General features: G+C 37.4%; 1 protein-coding gene across 37 annotated transcripts in view; it reads left to right on the top strand.

Moving 5' to 3' along the window:
- Positions 1 to 23,483, top strand: part of NCOA2 (nuclear receptor coactivator 2) — a 295,898-nt gene that overhangs the window by 154,754 nt on the left and 117,661 nt on the right. Inside the window, exon 1 of one of the 37 annotated variants that reach the window (XR_010141188.1) lies at positions 1,414 to 5,050. The exons of the other annotated variants lie outside the window; for them this stretch is intronic. The gene's annotated coding sequence lies outside the window, so the exon portion shown is untranslated. Of the gene's footprint in view, positions 1 to 1,413; positions 5,051 to 23,483 lie in introns of those variants that run through there. 37 annotated transcript variants of the gene reach the window in all.

Here is a 23,483-nt window from a genome sequence, read left to right as displayed (position 1 = left end):
TTGGAAATTAGAATGAAAATGACCTCTGGTCTCACCCAGTTTAACTGTCATCATCATTTTTTGGTCTTCTTCTTATTTTTTTTTTTTTTTTTTTTGGAGGCAGAGTCTCTTTCTGTTGCCTGGGTTGGAGTGCGATGTTGTGATCTCGGCTCACTGCAACCTCTGCCTCCCAGGTTCAAGCGATTCTCCTGCCTTAGCCTCCGAGTAGCTGGGACTACAGGCACACACCACCACGCCCATCTAATTTTTCATGTTTTTAGTTGAGACAGAGTTTCACCATGTTAGCCAGGCTGGTCTCAAACTCCCGATCTCAGGTGATCTGCCCGCCTCGGTCTCCCAAAGTGCTGGGATTACAGACATGAACCACCGCACCCGGCCTACAGTTTTGATATACAGATACTGTTTCTTCTTTTTGCTGAACATGATATCAAACTAAGAGCTAATGGTGGCTACCATCAATTGATGTCTTCCTATGCCAGGCACTGGGCCAGTTGCTTTACATATAATTCATAGACTCTTCACAATAACAATACAGTAGTATAAACATCCTCTCTCCCCCAGAGACACACATTTATAGATAAGGAACCTAAGACAGGGAGGTTAAGTAACTTGCTCAGGCACTGCATATCTGGCATATGTATTTGGACAAAAGTCTAACTCTGAGTGCATGCTCTTTCCTCCCTCTAAAGTGGCCTCTTCAAAAGCATTTTTTCATGTTGCAACGTAATCACCTTTTTAAGGAAAAAGAAATATCAGTATGTAAATTTTGACCATGTATCATATAGAAGCAGCACTAGGATAGATGCTGCTGTGGGTTAGAGGGATAAAAGGTATGGTGTCTGCTCTTCAGTGTCAGTGCTCTAATGCTGAGGAGCCTGCCCCCTTGGGTACACTAACAAAGAAGATGCATGGTTAGCTCAGGCCCACCCTGGTTATCTTTCTTTCTTTCTTAGAGCCAGTTGTGCCATGTAACATAAACTAATCATAGAGGTAAAAACATCTGTCATATTTACAGTCCTAGGAAATGTGCAGGACATGTCCACCGGGGGGGTGGAGAATCTTGCAGGACCATGTCAGAATTCTGTTCATCACAAGCTCCCAATTGGAAACAACTTAAATGTCTACCAACAGGAGAATAGATAAACTGTGGTATATTCATACAATATCCTAAGCAGTGAAAAGGGACAAATTGTTAATATACAGTCACCCTCTGTGTTGGTGGGTTCTGCACATTAGATTCGGCCAACCTCAGAAAGTACTCGGGAGAAAAAAATTTTGTCTGTACTGAGCATGTGCAGACTTTTTTCCCTTGTCATTATTCCTGAAACAATACAGTATAACAACTATTTGCATAGCACTTACATTTTATTAGGTATCATAAGTAATCTAGAGATGATTTCATGTATATGAGAGGATATGCGTAGATTATATGCAGATTCTATATCTTTTATATCCAGGACTTGAGCATCCATGGATTTTGGTATACAGGGGGAGCTCCTGGAAGCAATCCTCCAAGGCCATGCAGTAATATGGATGAATCTCGAAAGCTTGGTACTGAAAGGAGCCAGGACAGAGAGTACTTACTGTATGATTTCATTTATTTAAAGTTCTAGACAAAGCAAAACTAATCTGTGGTAATAGAAAATCAGAGTATAGTGGTTGTTGGCAGGGATGAGGAGGTGTGGAGTTTGCCTGAGAACAGGCACAAGAGAACTTTGCAGAGTGATGGAAGTGTTCTACATTTTGATAGGAGCCTGGATTACATAGATGCTTTCATTTGTCGCAACTATTGAACTTTACTCTTCTCTTTAGATCTGTATATGGCACTGAATGTAAATTGTACCTCAGTTTAAAAATGAAAACATTACTCTATTGAATCCTTGTTTTACTTCTCACCAGACTCTTGGATTAAGAAATGAACCACAATTATATACAACCACCATCATAAAATGTTAAAGCTAGAAACAACTTGACAAATTATCTAGTCTAATTCCCTTGTAAACACTACTGCCTTGGTGAAGAAAAAAGTTTAAAATTGCTAATGATAAAATCTGCTGTTGCTATCTTCTGCACTCAGGAGGAGAGTTAGGCAATTTTACCAATTCGTGTATGCCAGCAGAAAATATGAGAGGGACAGATTTGCTAACAGCAATACATCTTGAAGTGTAAGCACAGAATCTGGATCAAGACATTTTACTTAGATTTGTTTGGCAGGAGGCATTCTCTTAACTGCGATTGATCTGGTCAGGGAATGCACAGCATTTTGCTGCTGCCCATGATCTGGCTGAGAAATAATTTGTAAAAGCGCCGTTGTAGTTAATAAAGGACACATGGTGTTAATGTTAGCGTGTCTGTGACCTCACGCTCTCTCTATGGAAATGATCTATAAGATTGCCAAAGGTTTCATGACCTTGTGAGCAGAAAAAGAACACATTTGGGTAGACGGATTTCACAAACCACCCCCTGCAGTTTTTTGCTACTCTTTTAAAACTGCAGTCATTGCATTGATTTTATATGTTGCCTTGGCTGATTATTGATTTTAGTCATTGCATTGCATTGATTTTATATATTGCCTTGGCTGATTATTGATTTTAGATTTTAAGTCCATAATGAAAATATTTAGGTGGTGGTAAAAATCATTATAACTTTTAAAGGTTCTTTAGCAATTAAAACATTATCTTAAAAATTCTGAATTGTGCTTTTTTGGGTTTTCATTATGAGGTGTTGGCATAGGCTGGTATTTTAAATTTTTTATGTTTATTTTCTTCATCTCTGAAATTATTTTATTTCCTAATTGAATTTCTTTGCTCAGGTCTTTATGGAAACTTATGTTCCCTGACACCTCACTAATCATTTCAGGCTCTGTTAGTTGTTAGTGTTGTCTTCCAGAGTGGCCATGGTTCCCTTCAGTGACTTAAAGAGAATTAGTAAACACTCATTCTATCCTATTTATTTGTATGTTGAGTGGTTAATTAGAGTAAACTAGGAGTTTTTAAATTGGAGTTGTTAAATTCTTTGAGTTCTGAGAACTTAGAGAATTTTTTGTATAGATAACTTTTATGTGATAATGATAATAATCCCTTCTGGTATCTGTAATAATTCTTGGTTTCTCTGTATTAAAGAATATAAGTTTGGTTCAGTTTACTTATGAATAATGCAGTTTATATAAAATGATTTTGTGAAATGAAAACTCTCTGTCTTGATCTGGTATTAAAATAATCCGTAAAGTATCTACACACAAAAGAAAATTAATGTATTATTCCACTTATATGAGGTATCTAAAGTACTCAAACTCATAGAAACAGAAAGTAGAGTGGTGGTTGCCAGGGGTTAGGGGAGGAGGAAATAGGAGTTGTTTAATGGGTGTAGAGTTTCGGTTTTGCAAGATGAAAAAGTTCGGGAGATCTGTTGCATAACAGTATGAATGTACTTAACCCTATTGAACTGTACAAATGGTTAAGATGATAAATTTTGTGTTATGTATATTTTACCACAGTTAAAAGTAAAATGTATATATTAAAAATATGTTTTGCATTTTTGAGATGAGGAAGCCAGTTACAACCAAGAAATGTAAAATATAGTTTAAATTTCTGTTGACTTCAGATTAACAGAATATGTCATTCTTTTAGTCTCCTCGTGTACAGCGTTCTTCACTTTGCACATTGTACTTGAGCGTAGTTCCTTACACCATCTTTTTCCCCACTTTCAACTACCCAGCACTCTCACATTTAGACTTCTTCCTCAAATTGCTTGCTTCGTGGATTAAGAACAATTTTTAATGTGAAACAAACCACAACCAAAGATGAAGTAGGAATATAATGTGATCAGCTGCTTTCTTTTGATCTGGTGCTTCTACTTGTTATTAGGGACATTTAAAAAAAATATGGAGCAGCCTCTGTGTGTCAGGTACTGTGCTGGTGTTTCCAGATATGTGTTTTGAGAGTTGATTATTTATCAGAAATGGACAAAGGTATCCAGCCTTAAAGGAAATTCTGATTATTATTTTTTAAGATTGCTTTGGCCATGGGAATATTTTTCTTCTTGGGACAAATTATAAATTACTTAATAAGGATATATTCTTAACGAGAGTACATTTTGGTGTTAAAAAGTATGTTTACATGTGTTTTACTAATACAGGGAATTAATTCTCAGTATGTGGATAGCTATAATGTCTCCAAAGTGTTCATTATGCCAGATTTGTCAGATTTATATCATTGAGGGCAAAGCTCGAGAGAGTATATATTTGCTTTTAACTGCCCCTCACTGTTCATGGCCAGTGTGGTACATCCTAGTGAAAGGAAGACCATGCATCAGAATGTTTGTTTTGAGCATTTATTTTTAGCAGCAGATCTAGAAATTATATTTTCATTTTAGGATATATATTTTTTATTTATTATGAACATTCCAAGACTAAATAATTTTAGATATGCATATGTGAGTGCATGTGTACATTGCATGCACGTGTGTATGTGTATGTGAGAGAGTGAGAGACTGAGTCTGAGACTGTGTGTGAGAGAGAAGGAGAGGGAGAAAGAGGGAGAGAAAAGAAAAAGACATTCCCTTAATAGCAGGAGGGGTAGAGGCTTACTCAGTCTATTATCATAAAGCTCTGCTAATGTAGCTTCTGAGTCATGTGACTGCAGAAAAGGCTATTATCTCAATGAAAAGGAAACCGGGTTTTAGAGCAAGCAATAGAATAGAAGCAGGAAGAATTTTCGAGTGTTCCACCATGCTGGATTGTCAAAGGGGGATCTGTCTGATGAGCAGCTAAAAAAGGATTTGTGTGGCTAGTTTGTCAGCTGTGGTTAGAAACAATTGATAGAGGAGATAAGCGGCGGGATGCTCAGCATGTGCTTAGGTTTACATCAAGATGTAATGTTGGTTTGGGTTAACAGAGGAGATTTATCTCTGAGGCAATAAATTTATTGCTAATTGTGGGGGTTTTTGTTTTGATGAGTGATGTATGGTATTTGTATTTACATCACTGGTGAAGATAAAGAGAAGCTGCTGAGCTCTGATATGAACTGCAGAAGCTGTGGACAATTACAAGGTGTGTTTCAGAAGTGCTCTGACTTAATATTTGGTAATGTTCTTGGAATTCTGTGTGCTTGTGGATTGGATGTGTGGTGTGTTGTAGAAGGGAGAACTGAGCATGACAACCAGGCAGTGATAATGTTCTCAGGAACACATAGATACAGTGTGACCCAAATTGATTCCGTGGTCCTTATTTCTTTTGTGTTTGTTTAGTGTTTTTAAAATATTCCTTGTAGTTTTTTATGTAGCCAAATACACTGTCACGCTTGTTTGTAGGAAATATTTTGGTAAGCATTTTCTAAAATTCAGGAGGAGAATCTTAATTTTTTAGTTGCAAATCTTAATTATTAAGGAATAAATATAACTATAAGCTTTATCTTTCTACCTTTATACTTTTTATCCTTTTCTAATTTCAAGCTTAAAGTGGAGCTTTGTGATAAATTTGAAATTATTTAGTTTTTGATTACATGATAAGTACAGCTTGTATTTTTGGTGGAGGCCTTGATTCAGTGATTTTTTGTTGTTGTTGTTACACATAGTACCTAACTTTCTCAGATTGATCTTATGCTACTGTATGCAGAGAGCTAAATAACATACAGTTAATCTTCAGACTGTACTTGTCTGCTTTTGCTCATGTTGATGCTATTAATTCTCATAGCAGTCTGTACCTGTCTCTTAGCCTTGGAAAATGTAGTACTTGAAAGTCTGAGATTGGTGAAAGATAATCAGAAGCATTATCTGAAAAGGGTTAACAATTACACAACTTATATTCAGAGAATGATTTTGCTAATGTTTTTCATTTAACTTCTAGAGCAGATGGGCTGAAGTGTATGTATGTTTCCAAATCACATATGATTCTGAAACTAAACTATACTGTATACAGTTCCCTTTTGAAATTGAGGTTGGAAGAGGTAAGGAATGTATCAGGCAATTTCTAAGGTGTATAGACAGTTTAATAAAGAATTAATTCTCGCTGTCTTTTCTAATAAAAGATGAGAGCAACTCAAACATAATTTTTAATTATACTAAGTGCAGGAGATTCTTCTTTATATCTACAAGCCATATCTTAGCACAGTATAGTTTAATAAATCATTAATTTTATTAAATGGGATTTTCTTTTAAAAAGCAGACAACACTGGCACTTTACATAGAAAAACAACTTGGTTCAAATAAGCAGTTAATTAATTTGGGATTTTTTTAACTATACTATTCTCCCACATTCTTTTTTTTTTTTTTTTTTTTTTCATTTTTTATTTTCACTGCTCGTTCAGTAACTCTCACGTTCTTGTAAGTAGTCTGTGAGACAGGGTTACATGCCATTTTCCACCCAGAAAGCACCAGCACCATATGTTAAATATTTTGAATAATAAAATTTTCAAAGTTGTATTGTTTGAGCTTTCTTTTTCTTTATTTTTAAATTTTATTTTGTTACCTTATCTAAACCTTTGAATGAGCCAAGACTTTTGTAATAATTAAAAAGTATTTTTATTGAACACCTAATATTATTACAAGCCACTGTATGAAACAATATGGGAACATGAAGACAAATAAGATATTTAATCCAATAAGTTAACTTATAACTGGCATTGTAATCCAGCCTCAGTAAATGTAATTATCCTGTATCATATAGGAATTTAAAATGGCTAAAAAGAATAAAACTTATCTGACTGTTGAGAGAGTACTTCTCTGATTTTGTGAATGACGTTTCATATGAGCAGGTTTGGATGGTAGTTTTAACTGGTCTGCATCCATGACATTTCATTTTCCTTTGTATCAGAATAGAAATACCTTTTTTTTAAAAATAATCTTCTACAGCTAGAATAGTTTTTGTTACTGATGATTTTGTTTTTCCCCTAGGACATAAAATATCAGTCCTTTGCAAATTTAAAGTATTTTCATAAACAGATTAACATATTGAGTTATCTAAACAAACGGTATTTTAGAGGTTGGGGAGTGAGGAAGCACCCCAGTATTATTTTCAGAGTTAAGAGGTGCAGGTGTTGAAGTCCAGGTAGTGTCTAAACAAGCCAGATGTCTAGCTTGCAAATCCTGCTACACTTCAGAATTCCAACCACAATAATTAACCACAAATATTATAATCGGGTCTGATCTTGTCAGGCTGAGGGGGTTTGTTTCTTGGAACGAGTTTTAATTTGTAGAATAGATAGGGTAAGAAAAGGTAGAATTAAATGTGATCTTAGTATTCAGTGTTGTAAAACTCAGTGAAATGTGTTCATAGGACCTTTTTGTTTTTTGAGAAGGTAAAAGTTTGGGAAGATTTAGGCAGGGTTAAAGTACGGGGCTATATTTTAGAGACATTTGAATTCCGTGGAAGCCAAGGGAATATAAGATTCAGGAAGTGGAAAAGCCTGTGCAACAGCCAGCACATTTTCCCACGGTACCTCTTACAGGATTTGCTCTAAAAATTATCACTCAGAAATGCAGAAAAAGGTTTAGAACCAGTTGGCTTATCCATTTCTCTCACAGGTGCTTTGGTCCTTGTCATTAAAAAGGTAAGACTTTGCATTTTTTAGCGTGCGTTTTAGTAGTGATAGCTCTTTTCACCAGGTTCATAGTTAACATGCAGGGTTATGGCTTGTAGTAATCACTAATATAGTACAACATAAACATACATTTGCATTATTTTAATTTTAAAGATAACATGGTTATTGCTATGTATGTTTTATTAAAGATTTTGTAAGACACACCAAACACTATAATCTTGACATTGAATGATTGTTTCTTCTTTAAAAATCAGTCAAGATTAAGAAGTATGTTGAGATAGAAGCTAGATGTTTGGTTTCATCATTTTAGATGTCAGATCCAATTACAATAGTAAATTGATTGGCTGGAATAGTCATAAAATCATACTATGAGGCTAATGTTTAAGATACCTGTTTTGTTTCCATAAGTCCTTAAACTGTAGTCAAAATGAATGATAAATAAACATAGTGTTGAAACCATAATAGCCTTTTTATTTTTAGTTCTACATTAATTGTCTTTTCCAAATTTTGCTTTCATGTTTTAAATGTGAAAATGTCCATTTTTATATGTCATTTTTATATATGCTTATTAAAAATAAAATTTTAAAGGCTTTGTTTTTACTTTTTCTTTTGATGAGGAAAATGACTTTTGCAAAACAATTAATAGTAGTTTTGAAGCTTATCTTTTATGTAGAACTTACATGCCAGGTCCTGTTCTATGGACCTTACATATATTAATTCAATTCCTGTTTCACAGTTGGGAGATGGAGACATGCAGAGGTAAAGTCACTGGTCCAAGCTCACACAGCTAATGAGTCAGTGGTGCAGGATTTCAGCCCAGGTAGTTTGCCTTGAGAGTCTACACTCTAAATTACTAGGTATATTGAGTTCAGATGATGCTGGGTTCAGTTCAATTTGCTGATTTATTCTAGAATGAGGACAAGATGAACATAACGGACAAGGAGGGAACTATTACAGTTGAAGTGATTTTTTGTTTTTCAATGTTTGTACTTCAGTGAACTTCTGTTTCATTTCAAGTATGTTAAGAGTAAGATATTATTTAAAGAGTATTCGGTCTGCATTGAAAGGAAACATATTCATGAACATTAACTCCCAGCTAATTCAGAAATCTGCTTTAGAGGAAGGAGAATGAAGGAGAGCATTAAGATTGGGATAGCAGAGATTGTTAAAACAGATTGACTATGAATTCATGAGATTAATTGGGTGGGGAGAAGCTTTGTAGTTCTGGGATCTGAAAGAAGTGTGTTGCCTATTTTCTTACTTAGTTTCTTTTCCTTTTTCTTGGCAAATGGAGAACTTGCTGCTTCCAAGGTCCTTTACTCACTGCATTGCTATGATGGAGCATTCAGGTATAAAAACCACAGAGAATCCAAATAAAGATCCTTGTTTACAGATACCAGGGATTCCATAAAGAGGAAGAAGGTATACAGACCCTTCCCAAGCCCATAGTCTTTGAATCAGTAACTACAGATTAGAAGCAATTAGAAGTCCGCCTTCCTTGGTGGGACATAAGAGCCTCTTTCACAATCTGGACCTGCCCCTCCCACTTGGAGTTTCTCACCTAGTCCCATATTCTACCTTTAATGTAATAGCATTGATTCTTCTGATTTCACAGGGGTTATGTTTTATAAAGTTGGGGGAAACATTGAACTGGCGAATTCTGAGGCATGGCTCCTAGTGGAAAATTGAGGGTTAGGTTCCTGCAGGCCTCTGGTCACATCATCTTAGTCATCTGATCAGTACATAACCTTATGTATATTTCTGTTTAAAGACAACTTATTTAACATGTAAGTTACATAATATTGTTGATTCATTAAGATTACACTCACAGGCAACAGCAATGTAACTCCTGCCTGAACAAAGCTTGTCTAACATTCATATTTTCTCATAAGGCACATCACAGCCTTCTGGCACTTAGGAACCCTATATAGCATTCCAGCATTACACTTGGGGGCCATTTTCAACATGAGAAGAACAAAAATGCAAAAAATGTGGCCCTAAAGAGACTGCAGAAAGATAGTTGCTTTACAGTATGAGAGCTGAAACAAGACAGAGCATCTCCTGTTTGAATAGGGAGTGTTATTTGTGGAGTACCTACAATGGGCCAAGTGTTTCAGATAATAATGACAATAATAATGAAGGCAGCTTATTTTTATGAGAGTGTTTCTGTATACCAGGCCATGTACTTTTCTGCTTTATCTCATTTAATTTTCATTCAAACTTGTGAAGTAAATGTTATCTGCAAATATTACAGACATGGAAACAGCTTAGAAAGGTTAAGTACCTTTCCTAAGGTTGTGCAGCTAGTAAATGGTGGAAGCAAGAAATGACTCTGAAGCTTATTATTATCTGGAGGTTCAAGGCCATGTTAGGAGATGCAGTCAAATAGGGCTGCCCTTCTCAATAGAGTTTCTTTGTTGGAAGGGGGTAGAGGGCCACATTTCCCCAAAGCCTTTGTGTCTGTGTGATAGTCTAGATATGGAAATCTGGAAGGATTGGGCACAAGAGATTATTTCCTGTGTGGAGAGGTTGGAGAACCATGAACTTGTTGACTGTGGTAGCAAAGGTGGTCTCTCAGTCTGCTTCTTCTCTGCCTGTCCTGCCAGCTAACCAGCCTGTTCACACTCTCACTGTGTATCTTTTCTCTGCCTTGTAACTTTGGCTCATTCATTGCTTCTCGTAACTTTGTTATCTTGTGGTTTCTTCCTGTGTGTCTTTTTAGCTGTTGTTTTCTCTTCTCACTGAACAGTTCTCTGTCTTAATTATCCCAAAGACTGAGAGAACCTGATTGAGCCAACCAATCACCATTGTCTGTCTGGATAGAACTTTTGTGCCAAGCCATCCCCCTAGACCCTGGCAACCTGTAGATTGGATACCTGAATCAAGTGCTGGGGGATAGTGTCATGGTGTTGCCAGGATGTCTTCTGTGTAAGGAGATGGAGAAAAGCTGCCTTATATCAGCAGGTTGTGGGTCCTTAGGAAGAGCTGTGGGAATGGATTGTTTGGTCCAGAATAGAGTGCAGTGGAGTCTTGTACTACATGACATTTACCAAGAAGATCAACAAAGACTGTAGGTCTTGTGTTTCTTCATGCCTAAAATTTGAACACCAATTTAAATTCTCTGGTTTTTCTGCTTCGTGGTTGGTAGAGTTTAGTCTTTCATTTAGATGATAAGTTGTTATATGTGTTTATCAGAATGAACCATTGTTCAAATATATTCAGTTACCGTTGCAAGGCCGAAACAGAATTCCTGTAATGACCTGTTTGAGGCCCCTTCTGTCCTACCTGGTTTGATCTCCCATCACCTCCAGATATTTCAATTCCCAGGTAAACTCAAGGCAGTTGAAATTATATTCTGGAACACAGTCTTCTAAAGTTGATTAGAAATGTTATCAGAGTACCTAGGATTAAGTAGGAAAAGGCAAGGTAGCGGATGTAAACGGAAAGTTGTTTCTTATACAGAGGTTAATGTTAGCAGAACACACCAAAGTAAGAGAAATCAACCCAACTACTGTGAGACACAAAAATCTATTGTTTCTCTAGAATAGTGGGTCAAGATTGCAGATATGGAGGGAAATGGGGACACAGTTGAGCTTATGGGGGCCTGAATCTGTCCTGAATGTCTAAACCACCTAAGTTCTGTATAATTTTGTGGTTTGGGCAAGTAATGTACCATATTTGCTGTTGGTTATGGTCAGTACTTGGAGCTGCTGAGAATGGTTTGGGTGCTAGAAATGAACAGAAGCACAAGTCACCATATCCCAGTGACATAACTCAAGGAAGATTTGGGTAAAGGGAAAATTCATACTTCCTTGGTCTCCAGGGACAGACAGTCCACAGACTTTGAGGATGACATGTTCGTTTTTTCAAATATGTTTTACCTAGATCATTTCTTTATGTTGTTGGCAACTCTCCTGTTATGTATTTCTAGATAGTTATTTAATGGCATTTCTTAGACAATGGGAAGAATTGTGCAGAGCATGGCATTTGCAGTCAGAACTTGGTTTCAAGCCTTGTCCTGTGATGTAAGAGCTTTGAGATCTTGGAGAGGTCACGTAAGTTCTCTGAATCTGTTTTCTCCTCTGTGAAATAGGAACAATATTTACATTGTAGAGCTCTGAGAATCAAATAATGTCATGTGTAATACATTCTTCAACACTATACTAATTACTAAGCACCTAATATATTGTTTTTTTTTTGTTTTTTAAACTGCATATTTTGTCAGTGTGGCATCTCTTGTCTGTGAAATATTCCTATAACACATGTGGTGTATTTTCTCACCTATGTATGTTTCCTCTTCCTAAGTAGTTTAAAACACACACACACACACGCGTGCACGCGCTTATTCATTGACTAAGTTATCTGTGAACCTGTCATTTCTGTCTTCTGGAGCAACATGGAATCTCATATTTCTATCTTAATCACATATTTTTAATTTTGCCTTTGTTTTGTGGTCTGTGGGTACATTTGTTATTTTTAGCATCAAGTCATTTGGCTAAATCATATTAAATTGCAATCACCTAAAATCCCCTGGTTATTTTGACTTAAATGACTGTCATCTTTGGTTTCCCTTACTTAGAACTTCACACAGTTAATTTTTTTTTTTTCAACCTAATGGCAAGTGTCTGTGTTTGTTCTTGGAGTAGTTCTGCTGGCTATGAAGAGTATGTAGTACTATGCTAAAGCTTTGTAAACTCTTTTTTTGTTGTTTTGGAAGATGGAGTGTTGCTCTGTTGCCCAGGCTGGAGTGCAGTGGTGTGATTTTGGCTCACTAGAGCCTCCACCTTCTGGGCTCAAGCAGTCCTCTCACCTCAGCTTCCCTGGGATGTGGAACTACAGGTGCATGCCAGCATGCCTGGATAATTTTTGTATTTTTTTCTTTTGTAGATACAGAGTCTCACTATGTTGCCCAGGCTAGTCTGAAACTCCTGAGCTCAAGCAATCCTCCTGCCTCAGCTTCCTGAAGTGCTGGGATTACAGGCATGAGCCATCGCACCTGGCCATAAATTTTAACAGATACAAAACTATAAGTTTATACTTAAAAAAAAAAAAAGGAAAATACTGGATGGAATTATTTACTTGAGATGAGACATGCACAGTAAGAAGTTGAGAGAGTAGCAGTGCATCAAATAATGGGGCAGTGTCCTAGAGGTAAAGAGTACAGGCCTAGAGTCAGACAGCATGGATTCAAATCCTGCTTCTGCCAGCTGTTGGCTGTGTTTGACCTTAGTCATGTTACTTGGATTTTCATTCAGGGAATAATAATAATTACTTCATACAGTTAATTGTGAGAATCAAATAAAATAATACAAGTATACTACTATACCATAGTAAATATTCAATGATGCTACCTATTTTGGTGAAGTAGCTTCAAACTCAATAGCAGTTTGTAAAGCAATTTATTCCATGAATATTAAGTACTTGTGCGTCAGGCATTCTAATAAGTGCCTAGGATTTTTTTAAAATGAGAAATACTTCATTTCTGTCTTTCAAAGAGCTTAAAATATGGTAGGGAGAAGGCATAAATAAGATAGTTATGATATACATGATTAATGGTAGAGTTATATGCAATTGTTCTTCAGTATTACAGGGGACTGGTTCTAGAAACCCAGTGGAGACCCAAATCCACCAATGCTCAAGTCCCTTATATGAAATGGCATAGTAATTGCATATAATGCGCATCCTCCCATATACTTTAAATCATCTCTAGATTACTTATAATACCTAATACATTGCAAATGCTGTGCACATAGTTGTTATATTGTACTGCTTTTTTATTTGTATTACTTTTATTGTTTTTTTTTTCTTTTAAGTTTCAAATTTGAGATTGGCTGAATCTGCGAATACAGAACCACAGATATGGAGAGGGCCAACTGTATAGGCGTTTAGAAGACAGAAGAGGGAATTTAATCTTGGGAGGAAGAGTCAATGTGAGCTAGGTCTTAACGATGAGTGGGAGTTACCCAAAAGGAGAAGATATATGGCTTATTGCATATATGACAAGCAAAAGAACTTAGGTAAGAGCTGGTATGTAGTAAGTGAGGAACCATGTGCATTTATAGTTCCCAGGCAAACAGAAAAGGTCAAGAAATGAACCTGGAGACAGACATGCTAGATCGTAAGGCACCTTGTATTACGTTTGAGAAAGCACAGACTTCGTCTTGGAGGGAGTGAAGACCATTAAAGAATTTTAATCAAGGAAGTTCTGTGGAAATAAGGAGACTTATGTTGGATAATCCAGGTGAGAGGTGATAAAGACCTGAAATAGAAGCAGTAGTGATTAGCAAAGTGATAAGAGGAGAGACTTGAGGATATTGGAGAGGCACAGTTATCTTATTGATGATTTGACAAGAATACAGAAGTATAAGGAGGATGTTCAGTGGACTGACATCTTACACATGGGGCATTTTGGGGGCCGGGAATAAAAATGGATGTGTTTAATTTTCTGAGTAGTCACTTAGCAGGCAGCATGATTTTTAAGGTGAAAGCTTTGAGAGGTGAAGGCTGGAAAGATTTGGGAAACCCGTAGGGATAACTGGTACCACCAAAGATACTATAAAGCAGCAGTTCTTAATCCTAGTTGAACATCATAATTATCTGGAAAATTTTTAAGAAAAAAATTTGTTTTTTGAGACAAGGTCTCACTCTGTTGTCCAGGCTGGAGCGTAGTGGTGCGATCATAGTTCACTGCAGCCTTGATCTCCTGGGCTCAAGAAATCCTCCTGCCTCAGCCTCCCGAGTAGCTGACACTACAGGTATGCACCACCATGCCCAGCTAATTTTTGATCTTTTTGTAGAGACAAGGTCTTGTCTTGTTGCCCAGGCTGTTCTCTAACTCCTGGGCTTGAGTCATCCTCCTGCCTTGGCCTCCCAAAGTTCTGGGATCACAAGTGTGAGCCACCATGCCTGGCCTAAGAGAAATATTGATGGTCATACCACACCTCCAAAATTTCTGATCTGATGGGTCTGGAGTGGTACCTGGTTATCTTGGATGTTTTAAAATATTTTTTTAAATTTTTTATTATGGTAAAGTATCCATACAATTTGCCATTGTAACTATTTTAAGTACACATTTCAGGAATGTTAAATACATGAACAGTGTTGTGCAACCATCACCATTATTCATTTCTAGAACTTTTTCATCATCCCAAAGGGAAACCATTAATAACTGCATTCCCTCCCATTCCCCAGCCCCTGATAATCTATGTTCCTCTTTCTGTCTCATGAATTTGACCAGTCTAAGTACCTCATATTAGTGAAATCATTCTTTCATTTAGGATATTCTCAAGGTTCATCCATGTTTTAACATGTGTCAGTACCATACTCCTCTTAAAGGCTGAATAATATTCTATTATATGTGTGTGCACATTTTGTTTATTCATATGTTGATGGACATTTGGGTTGTTTTCACCTTTAGCAAAGCCTATTCACCTATTCTGCTTTGAGCATGGATGTACATATGTCTGAGTCTCACATAAAGTTCACATCTTTTGGGTGTGGAGGTAGAATTAATGGATTGTATGGCAATGGAAAATGAAAATCAGGTGGTTTTATATATGCAGCCATGGTTGAGAACCTATGGTATAGAACAAGGGTTCTTAATCTGGAGGATCCATAAGTGGTCTTAGTGAGTTAGTGACATTTTGGAAAAATTTTATGTCATATTCTGTGTGTGCTTTTACTTTTTGGCCTTGATCAGGTACTCAGAGAGGTTCATAACCCCCAAAGCTAAAATTAGGTTTTAGGGACAGGCAAAGGATTTGAGTAGACACCTCTCCAAAGAAGATATGCAAATAGCCAAATAAACACAAGTAAAGATGCTCAATATTGTTATTAGGGAAAGGCAAATCAAACCCACAATGAGATATACTGCTTAATATCCAGTAGGATGGCTATAACTTAAAAAGAAAACAAAAATAACAAGGTTTGGGGAAGATTTGAAAAAAAATGGAATCCTTGTTTATTACTGGTAGGAATATAAAATGGTGTAGCAACTTTGGGAAGTAGTTTGGCATTCCTTCAAAAAGTCAAAACATAGAGTTACCATATGACTCACCGATTCCATTCCTAACTATATATCCAAGAGAATGGAAAGCATATATCTGTGTAAAAACTTGTACACAAATGTCCATGATAGCATTATTCATAATAGCCAAAAAGTAGAAACAACCCAAATGTCCATTCACTGAGTAATGGGTAAACAAAATTTGGTATAGCTATACAATGGAATATTTGGCCATAAAAGGAAATGAAGTACTGATACATGCAGCAGTATTGCCGAGCCTTGAAAACATTATGCTAATTGAAACAAGCGAGACATAGAAGGCCACATATTATTTGATTCTGTTTATATGAAATGTTCATATTAGGTAAATCCATAGGGATAGAGAGTATAGATCAGTGGCTGTGAGGGGCTGGGAGAGGAGAGAATGGGGATTAATTGTATGAGTTTGGGGTTTCCTCTTGGGGTGATGAGAATGCTTTGAAATTACATATGGTGATGGTTTCACAACTCTGTGAATACACTAAAACTACTTTTTAATGTATATATTAAATTGCTGCATTTTATGACATGTGACCTCAGTAAAGCTGTTAAAAATAATTTTTAAAATAGAGATGAATGAGGAGAGAACTGGCCAGATGGAAACCTGGATAACTTCAAAGAGGAAGAAGATCCCATAAAAGAGATTGAAAAAGAATAATTATGTAAGAGGAGGACCTATAGATTGTTGTGTCATGAAAGCCACAGAATGGAGAGGTTAAAGGAGGAACCACGGAAGGGGTGTGATTTTTAACTGTGGTAAACACAGCAGAAAGTTTGGTAACAACACACAGTATGCCCAAATTGCTGTAGGTTGGCATTTGAATGTCATGGAAGACTAGGGAGGGCAGACTTAATGGAGTAATATGGGAAGAGATACAATATCTTTGGGTCATAGAGTGAGTGGAAGGGAATAGGAGAATAATCTACATGCCTGTATTCCCTTATTTGAATCTCAAAATTCAGCACACTGAAAATGGAAAGGTTTTTTGTAATTCATTTGGCAGTAAAACCTGACCTGAATGGATGTGATGATTTATAATCATCATTTGTTTCATGTAGTGTGAATATTCATACATTTCACTTCTGAAATAATCCTGAATTTGATTATAGAATGCTTCTGTAGACCCCTCTGGGGTTCTAATGAAATATGGTATATGAGATGTACTATCTTTTTTTTTTTTTTAATGGAATCTCACTCTGCCACCCAGGCTGGAGTGTAGTGGTGTGATCTCAGCTCACTGCAACTTCCACCTCCTGGGTTCAAGCGATTCTCCTGCCTCAGCCTCCCGAGTAGCTGGGAGTACAGGCAGACACCACCATGCCTAGCTAATTTTTGTATTTTCAGTAGAGATGGGGTTTCACCATGTTGGCCAGGATGGTCTTGATCTCTTGACCTTGTGATCTGTCCGCCTTGGCCTCCCAAAGTGCTGGGATTACAGGCATGAGCTACCGTGCCTGGCCAACATGTATTATCTTTCTAGAATGAAATATATATATATATATCTACGCACCGCACACGTGTGTGTGTGTGTGTGTGTGTGTAAACTCTAAATCATATGGTCCCCAGTGTTTGGGGATAAAGGAATCCCAGACCTTTGTATTCTTTAGACAGGTGTGGATGTGAAGGAATATTTGAGATTGAATGGTAGCTGGAGAGGAATTTAAGCTCATCCTTTAAACATTTTTATTTTAAAGGATGGAAATGACCTGAGTATGCGTTAAGTAGAGAGGAAGAGGTTGAAATGAGAAGCTGTAACTATTGCAGCAGGGTCTCCCAAGGTGAGGAGGGGAATAGAAATGGGGTTGGAGTAGTTAGTTTTTACAGGCAGAAGGATCACACATTCTCTGAGACACCAGAAGTGATGTTGAAGATGGAGGTGGCTATCTTTCTAAGCAGGAAGAAGGGAAGCTGAGGAAAATCAAATTGAACGGGTATTTACTGAAGTGGCAGAAGTTGGAAATAATTGTTGAAGTCAGTAGAACAAGCTGAAAACAAAGTAAAGGATTGACAGGCAGGACTAAGGGCCTGGGCAATTTTAGAAACCCTGAAATCTGTGGGGCCACTCTGCCCCTTGTTGCTTGATATTCTTCATCAGTGCTCAGCTTCCCCTTATGGTGGAAAGACTTGGGAATGCAGTTTTGCAGAAAGAATTCTATGAGAGGAGGGTGTGAAAGGGAACTGAGGTGGCTGCGGGTGGCGACGTGGCTCTAGCTCGAGAATGACGGAAAGGGGCAGGGGCTGGCGTACACTGAAGACTGTTGTGGAGGAAGACAGTGTGAAAGCTAGTGTGCTAGGAGTTTGTGGACAAAAAAAATAGTGTTCAAATGGAAACAGTACTGCGTGATAACAAGGTTCAGGGCATGATTATAGAAGGCAGCGGCTGAAGTGGAGGGGAGGTGAACTTCGTTGGAGTTGACAGACAAGGACCTGGGAGATACTCATTAGTTCATCCACACAGTCTTTGAAATTACTCAGAGTGATGACCAGATTTGAGCTAGAGAGGAAGTGCTAGTCTGATGGCAGAATGCTTCAGTAACTTTGGGGGATTGAGCTGCATGTTGGTAAACTTAGGAAGATAGATAGAGGCGTTCTATGGTACTGGTAGAGAGAGGGTTTTTTCAGAGGAGGAAAGATTTTATATAAGGGCATCTTTGTAATGGAGTGAGGAGAGGTTGACCCCACCTACTATCCCTACTACACGTGTATTGAGAGGACAGCAGCTTCCACTGGAGTGGACTGCAGGGGAGTGGTGGCCTGTCAGGAGAACCAGACAGGATTAATATTCTATTAACACCCAGCATGTTGTTCCACCAGCCTTGACTCAGTTTTCTATTGTCATCCAGCCCAGTAGGTTTCAACTGATCTCCTAGGGTCTTTCCTCAAGGGATTCTGCTTTAGTTGGTCTGGCGTGGAGCCAGGAAAACTATGGTTTCAAAAGCTCCTTAGGTGATTGATTAGTGGCCAAAGATGAAGACCACCAGTGGAACCCACATTTTGCTTTCATCTGCACAACAGCATTACATCACATGCCTAGCTGACCTCAACATATTGCACCTATGGCATACCTGACTCAGCATTCTTTCATCAGAGTAGAAATGAAGTGCTGAAACAATTCAAAGATACTCAATTACTAGGAATCAGTTTAAATTCTGAAACAGTGTCACACCATAATCTTTAAATTAGCAAAGCATTTTAAAAAAATCTTTATACTCATTGCTGTGAATTGTGAGAAGGGAACTCGAATACTCTGCTGAGGGGATTATAAATTAATACAGTCTTCTTGGAAAACAGGATTAAATATGGTCAAACCCTTTGATCTAATAATTACATTTCTAAGACTATTGTAGGTATATAATCAGAAATGTGGATCAAGACATATTTAAGATATTAATCAGTGTTATTTGTAGTCACAAAAATGGAAACAAATGGTTAAATATGGTATATTCATATGATGGGATATCACAGAGCCATTAAAAATTATAAAGACATTTAATGACATGGTGGATAACATTAAGAAAACAAAGACCCAGCTATAAAATTATATATACACTTTGTGCTTGATTGTATACACACTTACATTTTAAAATACTGAGCAGGAAATTTTTTAAGTTATTGATTGTTCTCTGGGTGGTAGGAGTATGGGTTATTCTATTTCGTGTTTTTGTATTTTTCTAAATTGTATACTAGGAGCATGTTTATTAAGCAAAAAGTAAGCTTTAAAAAATTAAAATTCTTACTCTAATCTCTTTCACAAAAAGAATAAGGAAATCTCATTTGGGATGAATGTTGCTAGAGAAGTCCTTGCTCATAATAATGTTGCCAGAGAAGTCCTTGCTCATAGTAATCCCCAGTGTGTTTTCTAAATACTTGCAAACTATCCATTTATCTGTTGCACAGTGTTGCCAGGTTAAGCCTGTTGGTTTTGTTCTTTTTGTTTCATTTTGTTTTGAATAATAGCTTTCTTGAGATATAATTCACATAAAATTCAGCCTTTTTAAAGTGTACAATTCAGGAGTATTCGGTTTATTTGCAAGTTGTGCAGCCATCACCATGATCTAATTTCAGAACAGTTTTATCAACCCCAAAAGAAACCCTGTACTCAACAATCACTCCCCATTTCCCCTTCCCTCCAGCCCTTGGCAGCCACCAATCTACTTTCTGTTTCTACGGATCTGCTTATTTTGGACATTTCATATAAATGCAGCCATACAATATGTGGCGTTTTGCAGTATCCTATTAATGAGTCTCCAGTCTCTCCTCCCTACACTGCTGGAAGCGTCATTTAGACCGCTACCATGCTAATCTTTCTAGCATAACTGTGACTTTACCATCTTCAGCTCAAAAGTTTTCATTGTACTCACAGTTTATTAAATTGACAAGAGCTACTCCTTATTCTGGGGGTTAAGGTTTTCAGACTCTACAAAGTAAGTGCCTAACTAAATACCTGGTAAATAAAATGAACTAAATGAATTAAATATACTCTACCTTTTCTTTTCCTTCTCCCTCAGAGAGGAAGATAATCACTGTGTGTTAGTCAGATTTCAGGTCACCCATAGAACAAGGCAAGTTCTTTCTAAAGTTTAGGGCAGGGGTTCTTACATCTCAGCAAGCATCAGAATGATGGGGAAGGCTTGGCAAGCCGATGCTGTGCTTCACCTCCGAAGTCACCTTTCAGAAGGTCTGGTCAGAGCCAGAGAGTGCATTTCTGACAGTTCCCAGGTGACCCTTTGATAAGCATGGTTCTAGGGTCGTGCTGGCTCAGGTACGATGCAGTCAGCACTCAGTCCAGGGCCTGGCAGTAACCTGGGGGAAAGAGGAAAGCGAGGAGGGGAAGGATCCACACTCCCAAATCCCTGGGTCCCATGGTCATCCCAGCATGCAGGCTCCCCACAACAACTCTAGCATTGTCTCACTCTGTAGTAACTGTACCACTTTGGTGCCCTGAAGTTCTCTTATACATGCTCACCCATCTCCCCTTCACTTTGGAAAATTATACCCATTCTTCAAAACCTAGCTCAGGCATTCATAAAACCTTTGCCTACTCTTCCTAATGAAGGAAGTAATTTTTCCTTCGTTAGCACTTTGTATTTTTTATGTATATTGTCTTGTATGTTAATTAATTCCATATTTGTATCTTCTTCCTAAGTCTTGCATTTCATGAGATCAAATTCTGTTATTTACTCAGTGACTGTATTGCAGTGTCCATAGAGCAAAGTAATTTGCCCTTAGCAGCTACTCAATAATTATCAGTACAGTTGAATTCAATATCAGAAGAAAATAAATGCAAATAGATTTTTAAGTTAAAAGCCTGTAATTTAGGCTATATTTTAATACCAAAAGAGACCTGTTTTAATTAGAAACTTAACCATATATAACATTAGATTGTTCAAATATATTTTTGCCCTACGTATAATAGTCACTGCTCTTCGTGCAGAAACATTGACTTGAAAGAAAATGCCAACTAAAGAAATCATATGTTTGTGCTATGAACATGTATATACTGTGTCGTGGTGTCTCTGAGAGCTAGCTTAGTTTTCTCCGCGTCATTCTATCCCAGCTAGAACCAGGGTTTAAATTTCAGCTTGATGGATTATTATCAATTTCATTTTAGTATCAGGCAGAAGGAATATAATATAGCTAGCTGTCTCTGAGGCATCAAGCAATTATCTCAATTTCTTTCAAGTTTCATTCCATGCTTATTCCTTGCTAGTTATAGCTAAATAGGGTGCAGCAATCTTAGAGATCTTTATCCATAGGTGTAGCTTTTATAAACAATTGTTCTTTATTCTCTCAGTGGAAAAACGTCTTAGGACTATTTAAAATAAACAGGTAGAGAGCAACATATAAAATAGAAGTAATTTTCCTTAATCTTTTTAATGCCTGTTGTAGACCACCCTTATTAACTACTCAAGGGGTAACTAGAAGCTACCTTTCTTGAATCCAATTACATATTTAGTTCCACAAAGCATAATAATTCTCCATCTGGGGCTATAAAGGGGAGAAAACCCTCCACTGGCAGCTTGCCAAGGCTATTCTGTGCTCTTCACAAAGTTTGTCTGCCAAAACTAGAGGGTCCCCCAGTCTCTGACACTGAGGTCAGAGAATTGGACTCTACTGTACAATCCCAATGATAGCAATATGCTTATGCTTTTGCTGACAGCTACTTGCCTGTGTCTCAAGTTTGAAACTTAAAATAGCTAAAATATAAATCATGATCTTACAGAATGGCTGGTTTTGATGATTACCAAAATCCATCATTTGAGGGAGAAAAAATTGTTAAATTAAGGGTTTTGATTCACATTTTTAGGTGCCAAGGTAATTTTCAAATTCCATTTGTAAAAAAAACTTTCTAAGTTCTAGTAATTCTCAGTAAACATTCTGTAGGTGTGTGTTATTTGCAAATAAAAATGCTTAATTTGGCTTTTTTTTTTGAGATGGAGTCTCGCTCTGTTGCCCAGGCTGGAGTGCAATGGCTCACTGCGACCTCCACCTCCCAGGTTCAAGTGATTCTCCTGCCTCAGCCTCCCAAGTAGCTAGGATTACAAGTGCGTGCAATCATGCCCGGCTACTTTTTTTGTGTTTTTGTAGAGATGGGGTTTCACCATGTTGGCCAGCCTGGTCTCAAACTCCTGACCTCAGGTGATCCGCCCCACTTGGCCTCCCATAGTGCTGGGATTACAGGTGTGAGCCACTGCGCCTGGCCTAATTTGGTTTATTTTTGTGAGACAAAATTGGTATCTTTTTGGAACAGGGGAGCTTCTGTTAATCTAGAGCTGCCATTTTCATTATTAATGTCAACCATTGCCTCATAGCAAATAGTGTTCAGAATAATTGTAATGATCTGACGAAGAGTAAATTTGTAGGAATTTGTATGGTAAGAAAATGATTCAGAGGTCCTCCCAAACTAGATTTTTCCTTCTTGTTATTTTTTACCTTTGTAGAAGTGTGGTGGAAAACAGAGAAAAGGGCATAAAAAAGTATTTCAGAAGAATTCTTCTTACACACTCACCCTAGAAAGGAAACATTATTTACACTGCCAAAACAGCCTATAACTATGTCCCTTATTTCTTCTCAAACCACAAGCCTTTATTAAATTTGGGTCTTGTACTTTTTTCATGCAACGTGCTTGAAAGTTTTGCCTCTACTTTGCTTTTCTGTTTGATTGAGGTAAAGAACCCACAGGAAAGTTTGGAGTTAAATGAGTGACAGTGGACAAAAGGGAAGAAGGAGTGAGTTTCTTAAGGCCCATCCCTGACACGGAGACACTGGAGTGGGAGGCAGCAGCATGAGCCTGCCTGGGGCCCACAAAGGGCTGCCTCATGGGGACATGGGGACAGTGGGTGCCAGCAAAACCCTGGGCCCTCTCCTGGGAAAGAGGCAGCTGATCAGGAGGCATTTAAAAAAGTGTTACTTTCACTTTAACATACCATGGGCTTGGAACAAGTAAAAGGGAACCTTTAATTCCTCCTGGTGGAATTCAAGAAGCCTGCATAAAGGGAGTATGCTTTGAGCTGCTTTGGAAGGATAGACCAGATTTTTCTGAGGAAGAAGGGCAATTTTAGTAACCTTTACTGGAAAGCTCTTGTGATTTAGATATATTTCTTGCTCTGAAAGAGTTGGTAGAAGAAAAAACATGAGAAGTCCATATAGTTAAAGAACATACGATATGTTAAAGAACATACGATATGCTAATGACTCTAAAATATCTAAATATCTGTCTATATTATACAGAAGAACTTAGGGTAAATATAAGTTTACCCTAAGTTTTAAGTGTAGTTTATATATATATAATTAAAACATAAGTTTTAAGTATAGTTATAATACAGATTTAGTAGGTTGGAAATTGTTATAGAAATATCCTTTGGTTTACCAAAGAGAATAATTTTTACTTGAAATTTCA

Source organism: Pongo abelii, chromosome 7, assembly GCF_028885655.2.
Source record: "Pongo abelii isolate AG06213 chromosome 7, NHGRI_mPonAbe1-v2.0_pri, whole genome shotgun sequence".
Classification (NCBI taxonomy): domain Eukaryota; kingdom Metazoa; phylum Chordata; class Mammalia; order Primates; family Hominidae; genus Pongo; species Pongo abelii.
The sequence above is the reverse complement of the archived record's forward strand: the minus strand, read 5'-3'. Positions and strand labels throughout refer to the sequence as shown.